We start from the raw sequence: 15,093 nt of genomic DNA on the forward strand, positions 1-15,093 counted from the left end.
GTGAGTATCAGTGCACTCTGTTTTCACAGATCTAAAGATCCGTTATCACTCCAGAGAATGAGATAGCAATCAACTGGTACACCAATTATATCATGTAGTTTTACTAGCATTTCAATATGTGGCATCTCAAATTGATATCGATCTATCATGTCAGATGGTTTTTCATTCCGATAAACAAGGGAGAGCATGTTTTCTTTCATTTCATGCTTCAATAGAGGACACTCGTATATTATCTTTCAAGATCTTGTGGACAGATTCAACTACTCTACGGGGAAAAAAACCTTGATGGATGTCTAAAAGGAAATGACCCTGTAACCGTAAAACTCAACTACCAGAAATTTATATACCGCTTTCATTTTCGTTGTTTTCGCACAATTATTAACGTACGTAGGCCGTTTGATAAGTAAGGTAAATCTCTATGAGATCGCAGCACGATCACTTTCAAATTATTACAACTGTAAGTATCGCTCTTCGAAACCTGTCACGAAAAGTTCGAGCACAAAGAGCTTTGTGGTTTATTTTTGGGCGTCGTTTTAAGTTCGGGTTGTAGCAGTTATACTGGAAAGTATAATGATAAGTGTCGTGCAGTGAAAATTATTTTTTATGTAAAATAGTTGCAAGAGCTGCCCAGATCAAAGCTGAATTGGAATGAGTTCACGGGGAATCTGTACCATCATTAAAGACCATTCATTTTTGGATCAGCGAATTTAAACGAGCCGCACGTCCACTGAAAAAAAAAAAAGAGCATCCTGGGGTTCCGGTTTAGGCCACCACCCTGGAAATCATTAAAGAAAGTTTACGGTGTCGTCATGGAAGATCGCAGATTGAAGTTGCTTAAAATAACTGACGTTGTGGGCATCTCAATAGAACGAGTTCACGACATTATCTATGCGAAACTAAAAATGAAAAAGCTTTGTCCACAAGATGGGTGCTGGGGTTGGTCACAATTGATCAAAAGCGAACTCGAAAGACATTTCAAAAGAAAATTTATCAATTTTGCCTCATAACCCTTAAGACTTTTGTCGTCGACTTTTCCTTGTGGTCGAAACACGTATTCACCACTATACACCGGAGTCAAAACAACAATCAAAACAGTGGATGGAGAGTAGTGAAACGGCACCAAAAAGCAGAGGCTGTTTCGCCAACTAAAAAAGTGATTACCACATTTTTTTTTTGTATTTTCAAGGCGTTCTCTATATAGACTACCTCCAGAAGGCCGTTAAATTTGACCAACGGGGAACATTATTCCATATTTCTGGGAAATTTAAAAGAACAGCTGCAGATAAAACGGCTAAGATTGACGCATGAAAACGCTCTACCTCACCAAGCCAATGGCCCATTTTACAGACATACCATTGCAAAGGCCAAGTTTAGGAATTAAGATTTGCACAAATCTCTCATCCATTAAATTCTACGGATTTGACCCCACGTGATTTTTTTTCTTGCCCCCAATATTGAAAGTTTCGATTGGTGGAAAAAATTATTCATCATTTTAGCTGTAAATGGCTTTTTATATAGAGTTGAATGAATGAACGCCAGGGTCTCTGCCACCGGACTTATTCCGTTGCCGAGATCTCTTCCAGCCCAGCTTCGTGGCAGAGTCTGGAACAAAGTGAGTGCACCTAACAATCTGAGTGTGTAGCTAGTGTTGTGTATGATATTTCAGTGCTACCATCTATACTTCAAATTGTGAGTGAAGAGTATAGAGTTAGAGCAAGTCTAATTTTCTGACGGGATAAAGAAATTTGAACATCATTGAAAATAAGGGTGTGGAGCTCGAAAAAGAGATTATGTGGAAAAACAAAATGGGATTTTTCCAAACAAAATGTGAACACCATTTTTTACCTTATTTATCAAACGACCCTCCTATATTGCTGAATAGTAGAATATTGTACAAACAGCTGAATTTACGTAATTCATTTTTTCATGCGTTTGTTGATCAAAAGAAAATCACTGAGTTGTATATAATGAGAGTGGGATTAAGATACAAGGCCTTCATTAAATTATAGTTCAAAATTGAACCACTTTATACCAAATTTGAGAAAGTTTCTCGTAAAATAATGCTGGAAAAAACTACAATATGCAACAGTAACACTTAAATTCGATTACGTCATGCTCAAACAGCATAAAAATACGTATCATCATAATAGAGAAGCAGTTTTCACTGCATAAGTTGAGAAATCTGGACTAACTAATTTTTTGGTTTGTTTTTTACTATACAGGGTTAATCATCTAATTGTTTGTCCGTAGGACTATCTCTGAAAGTATACTTCTAAAGTCAACGGTTGCAGCTAGAAAAAGTTTTCAAATGACATGCGGTTTCTTAAAATGCGGTAATTTATTTGAGGGGTCGTATATATACATAGAAAAATAAAGAAACTAACTTTTTATACAGTCCCCGTGTGCTAAAGAACCCAATTAGAAAGTTGTTGCCTTGTCTCTTCTGACGCCAACAAAAAACAAATTCCACGTTTCTAACAAGGAAAGGGTCCCAAGGTCTTCAAAAAGTTTCGAAAAAATTACTACTGGTTCTACTCAGACATGCGCAAAAATATTAAAAATTTCGGCGAAATTATTATGAGTCACTCAAAAAAATTGTAAATATTTTGAACGCCAATAGAAGGTCAAAAATGTGAATTTAAAAATCCCGTAACCATAGAGTGTTAGAATGACGTCATTCAAACAACACATGATCAAGTTAAGACGCATGTTATACAGTTATACAGAGTGGTAACTATCAACCACCCAATTTAGTTATAACGCTTTAAAAATTGATGACATCACTTCAAAAGCCTGACAAATTCACCGAACATACACCAAACGTACAACGTACAACTTGCGTTTCTTAAATTGATTAGCAATGGTGCAGCCCTAAGAGAAATTGAGAGGATAGAGCAAACTAGTTTTTTTTTCTTCTCTTTTGTCTGTGTTGCGCTTTCAAATTTTTAATCGATTGTTATTACGATTTTCTCAGATTGCAGTTTTTTAGTTCCTCCGTGAGGATTTAAAAAAAACTTCTACCCCAAAAATTCTGAATTTTGTAGAACTCTTTACTAGCCATGTGTGTTAGTAAAATGAATCTCAGATTTAGAAATTACTTATAGGGAATATTTTTTTAATGTTAAATTCAGATTTTTTAAATTTATACATTTTTTCAAAATTTCAAAATTTATAAAATCCTAACGAAAGATCGGATATCGAAGAGTTTGATGTTCATTTTGCTAACGCATGTCGTATAAATTTTCCTACAAAATTTCAAAACTGAGTAGTTATTTTTTTATCTTTTCAGATGAGCTCAAAAACTGCAATTTTAGAAAATCAGTGTTTTTTCTTGTTTACGTTTACGCTATAAGTAATTAATTTTGTTATTTTATTTTGTAAAAACAAATTAAAACCCGATTGACTCGAATTTTTTGTATTTGATTTTCAATTTCATGAAATATTTTTATGTCATGTTTCAAAAAACGACTTCAGGGGTCGTACATCCTTTCAATGAATAAAGTGTGACTAGTAACTTTTGGATGAGATTTTTTTTTTTTCGCTTGTTCCAATTCAAAAGTTTTGGAAGATTTACATGTTGCATCACAGCTTTTGATTGTAATTCTGCAACACAATTAACTTGATTACCACAATAAGCTTGTTGAATGAAATCGGTCACAGTTACAAATTGCCATGAGGAAGTCTAACGCTTACAGTTTGTACGGCATCTCATTTATGTTATGAGTGTGTGTATGAAACAATATTAAAAGCCATATTTAGAAAAACAAACAGTAAAGAGGTGGCTTTCATTTTGAAAATTGAGAGTTATATATAGGGGAGGCATGATTTGTCGGGGAAAATAAGAAACGAAATATAAGAGTATCTCAAAGGGGCGGCAAAATTAGCAGTGCCTAGGGCGGCGAGAGCCTGAAGTCCGTCTCTGCTAAGAAAGGCCTGAGGCAATAGCCCCCTTATAAATACGCCGGAAAATGAAAATTTATCTGAAAAAATTACCAAATTCTGCGCGAATCACGTAGACTGAAATAAATTTCGAAATCATTAAAATCTGTCTCATAAAAGGGTAAAGTAAAAATTTATTAAAATTTTCAACGCGATAAAAACCAATAGCAGTCACAAGGAAATTAAAAATCTTCCTTGCAACATGTATGAATCGGTATGAAAATGTGACTCGATGAATAATCAATAGGAAAAATTCGAAATCACTAATTATATTGAATATGCCAATTAATAAAATAGCCAGTTCGATTAAAAGTTTCTGTCTGAATCATTTTTATTATTTTACTGTTTCCACCAGTCACCTTTGTCAATCTACAATTTTTACACCCTTCTTTAAAGCTTTTTACCGCGACAATTTCGATGAAATTTTAAAATTGCTCAAAAAAAATATTTCCCTATTTCATTGAGCAATATGTAATGTAATTAAGACGACAGCGTGTGTAAAAAAACGATCCAGTAAACACCTATGCAATGTATGCACCTTCCCTCAAAAAATTGGACTATAGTAAAAGAGAAAAAATTACCACGTCTTGACAAACAAAGTGTTGATTTTGGGAAAACAATTTTTCAAATTGATCTCATTTGGCTAACATTTTACAAATTTGGTGACAAATTTGTCAACATGGAGTGCCAGATTATTACGCAATAACAAGGTTATCACATTACTCTTCTCGAAGAGAAAAAGCGCCAATCTTGAAAGAAGATAACTGTACTTGGCTTTTAATCAAAAGCCGGCAACCCTCTGCTGGGGAAGAATTTTACTTTCGTTGGTTGTTTGGCGCATAAGTGACCGTTACAAAAATGACACGTCACAAAAATTCGCAACGTTATGACTCACTAAATATTTGTCTGATCCCAAATCGGAAAACGCTTTTCCATATTAGTTTTTCACAAGGAATCACGTGTGTAATTATTGGTCGGTCGATGGTTACTACTCAGTATAGTTATTAAAAGGGCTCTAGATCAAGCACAGCACAGACAAAAAAAAGAGAACTAATTGGTTTGTAGAAACAGGGAAGCTAGAAGAAAGAAAGGAAAAGAAAGTGAAAAGAAGGGTTTTTTATAAATATCGTAAAGAAACGCGAAAGGCGATGAATACCTGTTACAATTTTTAGTAATTTTTTGCGGATTTAATAATTACATTCCTCTGCTAACTTTTTGTTTTTATGTGTTTCTGGGTGAGATGAATGTACTTAGATTTTCTCATAATTTTTTGAGGAGGACACCTTTGGACCCTTTCCTTGTAAGTATTCGCTAAGATATTTGGTTTTAAAAATCGGAGAAAGTTGAGGAAGAACAGCGTAAATAAGGGAAAGAAGTGTTGTTCGTTAGTCCATGCTGTTCTTCCCCACCTTTTCTCTGATTTTTTTCAATTCAAATATCTCAGCGAATACTGCACTTGGAAACGTGGAATTTTTTTGTTGGCCTCAGGAGAGACATACTTCTAAAGTCAACGATTGCAGAAGCAGTCCAATGGACAAGCAATTTCAATCACCCTGTATTACTTTTATGCATCATTTGCCTGACGAACTGTGATAGAGGTATTAAGCGCAGGTATTAATCATTCAGATGATTAGATGCGAGTCTTTGTAGGGTTCGTAAGCTTTAGCAACGATTCCTAACTACAAGTTCGGCAACCATAATATCAAAGGTTAAGCCAAGAACAGTTAAGAGCTACAACGAGTGCAAACCCGATATGTGCATGATGGGATCGAAAAATAGTTCTTGGATCCCAACTGAGGTCATCTCTTGCAGCAGCCACCAAAGTTTATTTCATGTCATCAAATAATGTGCATCCACAAAAGGCGGCGTCTGTGATTCCACCTGGAAAAGGACCACTCACACATCTACGTATGGAACCATCACTGCTAAAGATTATAGAGATGATATCCTTGATGTTCGTGAGTGCCCTTATGTCAGGGTAATAGGTGAAAACTTATCTTACAACATCGCTCAACCACATGAAACTCGAACGCCAAGGTAGCCGCCATCTCAATCTCCTTAACTTAAATCTATCTCATCGAGCATGTTTAGGATGCGGATATGTGTTGCTGATCCCATTCCATTTCTTGATATCCTTTTTTCCACGTAGACAACAGCTTTGCAAGAAGAGTGGCTTTCACTTCCTATTAAGCGCATAGATGTCATTGTCAGCAACGGGAACAACGCTATAGATGTTGTTATTGTTTCTCGGGGAGAAATAACACCATAATGGAGATACTATCCACATACACTTTCCCCATACCAAACGAACGTATAACATTTGTCAATAACATATTCAAATAAAATAAATAAACATTACGCATTGAAAACGTCTGTACCGTTGTGTGCCGCAATATAAACTTTTAATCAATTGATTCAAATATTTACTGTAATTAATCTAACTCATCTATCAATTGAATAGACAATTTAAATCGAGAATAATTTCCATATAAAAACAAAAAAAACAATTATTACCTCTCAAAACTTCACCACTTACCTACTCCTCTTCAAGGCCTCTGTGGTGGGATATACTTTTATGTACTCAACAATTTACAATTTATTTTTAAGACGCAGAAAGGTAACCTTAGCGGGCAACTGCCTTACTGATCCGATCCTACCACGAGAAAAGCATGACAGAGTGAGTGACGTTATTAAGAATCACACCTAAAGATATTTTTTCAGTCGGGGATGCCTATTGGCTAAAGGTGATTACATGGTGATTCTTTCGGAATTCGTATAGGCTTCACAGAAAAACTTTCTTGTAACTACTGATCAAACCAAGGAGAACAAAGCAGTTTGTTATAGAGGATTTCAAAAGGCTTTCGCCAAAGATAAAAAACTTTAAAAGAAAAAGAAAAGAGAGAGAGAGAGTATTTGAGTCTTAATTCCACTCATTATTCATGAAAAGAAATTTATTTGTTTATTTATGCAATATTATTGGCCTAGAGGCCTATACAAGAGGCATAAAAAGATATAAAGTCTACTAAACGTACTTATAGGAAAAGGTTTTCACACGACACCGGTGCAAAAGGTGAAAATTTCATCTTACAAGACGACAAAGCTCAACTACATTAAACTCGAATCTTGGAAGATTATCAACAACAAATAATGCAGCGCTGGAGCAGCCATCTCGATCTTCTTAACTTAAATCTCATCGAGCATGTTTTGGATGAGGAAACGTGTTGCTGATCCCATTCCATTTCTTAATACCCTCTTTTCCAAGCTGACAACATTCTTTGCAAGAAGAATGGCTTTCACTTCCTATTAGGCGCATAAATGTCATCATCGACAGCATGGGAACAACGCTGTAGACGTGTTTATTGCTGCTCGGGGGAAGTAATCATACACCATAATGAAGATACTATCCACATACACTTTCACCATGCCAAACGAACTTTTTGACATTTGTCAATTTCATACACGTGCCGATCTCGAAAACACGATAATCGTCCGAAAGTTTATTACCATGCAATTTTCTTCATTTATTTTTTATTTAATCTATTATCCTTAATTTATAAAACAAGGAAAATTCTTTGATGCTCGAAACTCATGACGAATGCTATAAAGATATTAATATATTCTATATTTCTTCTGTCAAATTATAATGATAGTAGTTGGCCTTGAAAACCCCATGAATTTTTTTTGTTTTTCAAGGGCGCATGAGGATAACTCGTATCACGTGCCGTAGCTAATCTAGTATAAATTTTCGATTTGTGTAAAAAATGAAAAATGAAGGGGAAATACTTTTTCATTCTTAACGTCCATGAAAACAAGAAGAGGAAGAAGAAACTCTCACGTATATCATTAAAAAAAGTACATCCCGAAACCAGTTGACTTTTTCTTTCGAGATAACATCAATCAACAACGATGACACGACTTTTTCTTAATAAGTTAATTAATTACCAGGCAGTCACAATGATGTATTAAAGAGAATACAAGTTTTTATATGATAAGCAAGGCGCAGATGTTGTTGACCTAAAACGGTGTTTCTCTACATTTTTGAAAACAATGTCTGAAACAATTTGACGAACCACTTGTGTCGCGTATTAGGGGACATTCCTGTAATTTTCGTTAAGATTTTTTTTTATACATTTGTCCCGTTTTTTCGACGATACTTATTTGAATTTCTAATATTTTCCAAAGTCGTGAATACACACGCACACAGCGTTTTTATAATATACATTATATTATGATAATTATGGCAAAAATTATATTATATTCTTCTCACATATTTGTCAAGTTTAATATTCTCAATTTTTTTTTTTTTTTTTTTGGAGTTTTATGATTGGTGATTGTGCCTACCTCTGTCAGTGTTTTTGATGACAATTGGCGATGTCCCGTATATATTTTACGGATTTTTATTTAAAATCCCAGTTAACCGAATAATATTTTTCTCGATGAAATATGATCATCAGATCATTTGAATATTTTTTTCATGAAATTTTCTTTTCTGCGATTCGTAGCAGCCCTTTATTTCCACGCCCTTCAGCAATTTTGGCAGTAGTTAGCAAATTGCATTTAAAGCAATGAACTACATATTTTCGACAAAATTTAGAGATATTCCGTATTTAGGATACAATTTCTTGCATTCTCTCCGATGATGTATGGTGAACCTAAGTATGAAGGTATAATTTTATTTAAACCCATATGCACACATGACTAATATTAATTACAACGGATGAATAATTTTATCAAGTCTGCCTGCAGACCATCCATGGCACCGTCAACCATAGGTTGATAGGTAACAGCGGGTTATTGTGAACGGAAAATTTTCTGATTAGACAGGTGTTAAAAGTGGAGTCCCTGAAGTAAGTCTCCATAGTCCCATTATTTTTTTACTTTTTATCGATAAGCTCGATCAGGGTATGGATGGAATTGTGAGGAAATTGGAGATGACGTGAAGCTTATAGGGTAGTCGGGAATCAAAGTAAAAGGGAGAGGCTCCAGACAAACTTGAATATTATTGCAGCATGGCCTAACGATTCGAGCATAACCATTGACAAGTGCATAGTCGCTCACTTTGATTCTATAACGTACCGGCAGTCGTTACATCCCGGATTCTATTTTTATCTTTCCCAACATAAAATTAGCATTTGCGAATGACAACAATGAAACCGTTTTCTTTCTACTAATAAGATTTATTACAACATTACAGTTGTTTTTTTTACATAATTTAACCAGTTAAAAAGGATTAAGACATAAATGCACCAATTTTTTAGAGTTTTAACTTTAGTAAATATTGCACGTTAAATTGTCATTATCTCACCAATCTGTCAGTCTGTTAGTCGAAGTTCGTTATATCCACGCATCAGCGTCTCCTTCAACTGTATGGACGTCACCGACTTGTATCCCAAGTTATCGAGGCGGCACCTGCTCAGTATCCCATGTGGTGGAGGCTCTGTGTCGACATCAGCTCTGCTCCGTTGTCCCAGCCGAGATCTCCCTTCTCCACGTGAGCTTTACAAGACCAGGTCTCGATGTCCCGAAGAGAAGGCTAGTGCTCTATCTCGCTCGTCGTACGGCTGACAGGAATAAGAGCTCGAAGGCCTTAGGTCGCTGCGTTCAACTTGATTAGACTGTCTATTCGCTAGAACATGGTGACGTACTCTGCACGAGGTGAGACGCCTTGTTAAATACTGACCGTTGGGTGTGTTAGTTAGATCTCGACCTTTCTCAGTACACTGGAAGCTTTTAAGGGAAAACTTCCCATTCCAAGAACCAATCAGACAGCAGAATCAATACAATCCTGTAAAAACTTAGTATACTGAATAGTAAAACTCATTTACATATCATACGGAATAAAACACTATTTTCAACTTTCGATATATGGAAGTTGGCAGCATAGAAAAAGTAAACATTGAAGACCTGGCCAGGGTCCGCAACAATAGACCTATCGCACATTGAAATTCTCATGTAGTTTATTAACCGTGAAGTTATCCACGGCCCACAGACGGCATGAAGGTAAAAACATTGCCCCTATTTCTTGTATAATTACATTGCAAAACATTTATCACACACACAATTTGATATTCCACAATAATATTTTCATTTTCTTTATACGGAGTTGGACGGTGACTCTGCGGGATCCCCACCGCGGGAACCTAAGACCGGGAGAGGAAGGTAATATGACAAGCTCCAGGATCCTCCACACGGGTGTAAGCGTAATTTATGTGGGACATCAGTAGCCCGACCTCTGGTCCCGTTGTCGTCCGACAGTCACGAGACCCCACCTCCCAACTGCCAGTCTTAGCGAACATAACTGGCCCGAGCCGGAATGCCAGCGGGTACCTCGGGTGGTTTCCGGTAACTGAGAAGTCCCTGGGGCCTAAACTAGAATAAAGAATTAATTGAAATGAAAGAATTTGTGAAGGATCCCAGGTCATCATGTTACAATTCGAGCAGTCCACATTTCACTTACGAATGCAATGGGGGATGTCATTCCGGATGCAACTAGGATCATCGATTTGGGAATTCTCATTTATGAGCTCCTTAGGTTTTCTGAACATTGTTCGACATTGGTTAAAAAGAAGCATACAGAATGCTCGGTTTCATTCTCAAAAAAGTCTCTTCGCGTTCCCCGTAAAGTGGAAGTGGTCCTACCACTTTTCCGGGGCTTAGTTCGTCCTTGATTAAAGTATGCCTTTAGGCTTTTTGATACCATACTTACAGAAAGACATTGACTTGGTCGAGGCGTGCAGAGAAGAGCCACGCGTGCTCTTGATGGTATGCAGTGCACTATCCATACCCATAATTTTTCGTATGGGAAGTATATTATATTTTATCATTATTGGTTTTTATTGCTATTATTGGGTTGCGGTATTTTTTATATAGTTTAGATATATATTCGACATCCATATTTTTTATAGGCATCTTTTTGCAGCTACCTCGTTGGGCATTTCGTCTGTTGTGTCCTTTGTATTGAAGTGCACCGTCAGTGGTGAAAGTCCTGTCTCTCAATATCCCATATAGAATGAAAATTTTTTTAATTCACTTTGAATTATTATTTGGTGAAGTGGACAGCTCTCGAACTTTTTATCAAATACGTTCTTAATCTGTAATTTGCTTTAAGTTGATACAAAACCTTGTATGTCATGAATACGAGTAAAGTGATACATACATGAGAAGAATAAAGAGAAGAACGCTGTATGAATTAATTAAGGAAAAAAACTTATCAACAAAATCACCAAATAGGATATATTTAAAAACTATTGAAGTTCAGAAAACAATTCTCATGACCTTGTCTCTATCAACTATAAGCAATGGTCTTTTGGAGTACCGGCTTGATATACAGGAAAACCTTACTGTTCAAGCTGATTCAATGTGCGAGAATTAGATGTTATAACCCTTAGGGAAGGTCACCTTACATATAAGATGACTTGCAAAGACTTCCTAAGGGTGTTTTATATATGTTACTGCCAAAGCCAGAAATTGGCCACTTTCCGAATTATTCAATTTCGTTAAATATTGACCCGACCAGTTCATGAAGTGGGCCAGTGATCCCTGACAAAAATCCCGACAAAAGACATGATTCGGGATCATCGCCAAGTTGGAGTATTTTTTTCTTGATAATTATATTCACGCTAGATTATGGCAACCCATCAAACCGCAATCAAGATGCTGTGATCATTTTTTTCTCCAAAATTTTGTAGAAAAAACTGTATGTTTATATAATTATTTTTATAGCTTTTTCTGTCAAATTTCACTCTTTTTTTCTCTTGTCACGTGGAGCTAATCCAATAGAGCTGCTATATATAGACATGTATCATACGTTGGGAATTAAAAAAATTTTGATTTGTCTCCCTTGCCGTCTCACATCAGCACATTCAGCTTTGGCCAGGGATCTCCAGTCACTTCGCGAAATGGCCGGCTAAAGTTCGAATCATTTCTGCTATTTGGACGTTGGCCAAAACTCTTGATAAATTCGTGAAGTGGCCGGCCTCGTTGCGGATTGGCCGTGCTTTGGGCAATTAGCAATTTGCTATTGCCAAAGCACATACAGGGTGTCCTGTAAGTGATAGCATGGCCTTTATCTCATCAACCGTCCGTCGTAGAGGTATGATTTCAATTTTAAAAATGCTCAATAGGTGTTCAAAAATTATACTGCACCAGTTTTGATTAGATCTGGGGGCTTGTTATTGAATGGAATAGCTTACCCCCGGGCGTCGTAAAATCTAGCACAATTGACACGTTAAAAAGAAATGCGATAAACATATTGAGATAAATCGAAAATCTATCCATACTTAGATGAGAATACTATGTTTGTTTGCATGGGCAGCGTATTATTTTATCATTTTTGTTTTTCGAGATAATCGCTCTTTTATGGGGTGGGCTGCTGTATTTTTGTAAGTATCTCTTTTCAGACCCCTCATTCGAAATTTTACCTGTTGTGGAAATTGTATTCGTAAAAGAAGAAAAATCTAAAATTAGCATGTAATAAGACAGTGTTTCTCAACCCCTTCCTAAACCCAAGGACCAGGGAAATGTCTGAAACAATTCGACGGACCCCCTTGTGTCCCGTATTAAAAGCCATTCGTGTATTTTTAGTTGTTCCGAATTGTTTATATATACATTTGTCTCTTTTTTTATCCATGTTTATTTGAATTTGCAATGTTTACTAAAATCGTGAATAAATGGCGTTTTCACAACTTATGATAATTATAGCTGTGAATGCAAATATTCATTTTACATATTTATCAAGTTCAACGTGTTTTCGTGAATTTTTCAGCGATTTTAACTGCAATAGGGATTTTGTCGACTTATGGCAACGATTTTGATGGCAATTGGTGACGTTCCGTATTTTGCCGTATTCAAGATCCCAGTTCCCCTCATTTTTCCCTATGAAATATGGTCATCTGGTCATTCGAATGTTTCTTTCGCAAATAATTTTTTTTCCTGCTGTGATTTGTAGCTGCCCGTCATTTCCCTTATCTTTCACTCATTTTTGCGGTAATTAGCCAACTTGTCGTAAATTGCATCTTTTGACTACAATTAGTGATATCCCAAATTTAGGATCGCAATTTCCAGGATTTTCCTCGATGATGTATGGTGAACCGAAATATGAAGGTACAATTTTTATTTGAACCCATATGGATATTTTTAATATCAATCTCAACAAATGAATATTTTTCATTTGTTGTGTAGGCGGGGTGCATGTGTGGTGTAGCAGTAGTAGGTAGGGCCTCCAAAAAATGGCTCGGGGATCCATGATGTTCTTAAGTCAGCCACCTCGTTGGGCAATTTGCCTGTTGTGGCGTTGTATTGTATTTGTATTTGTATTTATTTGTATAAATTTTTATAGCGTAATTCTTATAGTGTAGCCTTATTCCGGACCTATAGTGACAGTAATGCTGATGATGATTGACGTCAAAATTCAGCTCACGACGTGGCTATTTTATATTAGGTTGGGATTGCACTATAAAGGTTTTATGAAAGTTCTTTTGTAAAACTTGAAAAAACCGCCAATAAGCCTATTGGTTACATCCACCCGAATGTAAACGATACGCTTATTGGTTGCATTTCGCAAGTTTTACAAAAGAACATTAATAAAACTTTTATAGTGTAATCCCGGTCTTAGTGCGTGCATTAATATCAATGAAAATGTTCGTTAGTCAAATCCATATTCATTAGCCGAGGCAGAAAAATCACGAAAGCAATCTTCGTCAGCCGAAAAATTCGTAAGCCGAGTCATTCGTTAGTCGAGGTATCGCTGTATTATTTTAAGGCCGGGATTACACTATAAAAGTTTTATAAAAGTTTTTTATAAAACTAGACAAATGCAACCAATAACTTTTGGTTTAGGCTTATTGGTTGTTTTTTCAGGTTTTATCAAAGCGGACTTTTGCAAAACTTTTATAGTGTAATGCCGGCCTAAGAGTGATAACTTTTGTCACGGGGTTAGGCGTAAAACCGAAACATTCATTTCTTTCCATGAGCCAAACTTCAAAAAAAGCAAAACAAAAATATCACCTGAAACCGCATCAGAATATCGAAGCACTGTAAACACAACCTTTCCCACAAAGATAAATGAGATAAGATTGACGTAAAAGAGAAGCGGAAAAATAAAAAAAGAACAAAATAGAAATTCTCAAGGAAATACATCAAATCCATCTTATATTATTTGCTGAGGGAATGGCAAATCATCTTACGAGTCCTACACGTGGAGGAAGTTCAGCAAACAATTGTCTGAAACTGAAACTTACATACACGTGTTTGTACCAGAAAATCCGGTGGCTGTAACACAAAAATAAAATATAACCAAAACCGATCGGTGAAAACGAACTTTCTAGGCCAATGGCATCAACTAATAAATTTCCAAAATCAGGTTTTTTTGTGTGTGTGTGTGTTTTAGGTCCGCATTATAAAGTCATATATTGGCATACAAAATAAAAGTGAAACTCGTATTCTCTTGAATGGCTCATAGTTCTTTATAGTCTTGCCCCCGTCTCGAAATTACAGTGGAACCTCGTTTATGCGACTTTCGAGAAGCCGGGTCAGAACGTCGTATAAATGACTAAGTCGCATATCTGAGACTTCTTTAAGGCAACTGACTACGTGCGGGACACTTTTTTTTCTTCTTCGAAACAGTGTGATTTTTACAAAACGTGTGGTTTTAATCATAACACTGCACAAAACAAGAAAATTCACTGAGATATCTGAAATGTTTCTATAACTTTTTTTGAGATATTTTATATTATGTTATCAACATTAGCTTATTTTCTGCACTTACGCCAGACATCGTACACTGAAAACTACAGCATGTATTCGAACAGTTTTGGTGCTGTATGTTGCTTTGGCTGTTGTCTGTGCAATGAAGGTACACAAAATACAGGGTGTTTCAAAAAGAATCACCCGATTTGAATGCGTATATTACGAAAAATATTGAGCATAGACACTTAAGATTAATTTTATATTACATGGCTAATCATAAAGTTTTTTCACAAACCAAATTAAAGGCACTCAATATGTTCACCTTGGGATGCACGGCATATGTATAAAAGGTAGTCAAATTCGTCCCAAACTTTTGCGAGCATGTTTGCATCCACTGCTTCCGCGGCTGCTGTTATGTGTGCCTTCAGTTTGGCTGATGTAGCTGGAAGGGGATGCACATAAACGTAG

This window comes from Pholcus phalangioides, unplaced genomic scaffold, assembly GCF_987345545.1.
Source record: "Pholcus phalangioides strain wild (caught in Gottingen) unplaced genomic scaffold, Ppha-v1.0 ptg000017l_1, whole genome shotgun sequence".
Classification (NCBI taxonomy): Eukaryota; Metazoa; Arthropoda; class Arachnida; order Araneae; family Pholcidae; genus Pholcus; species Pholcus phalangioides.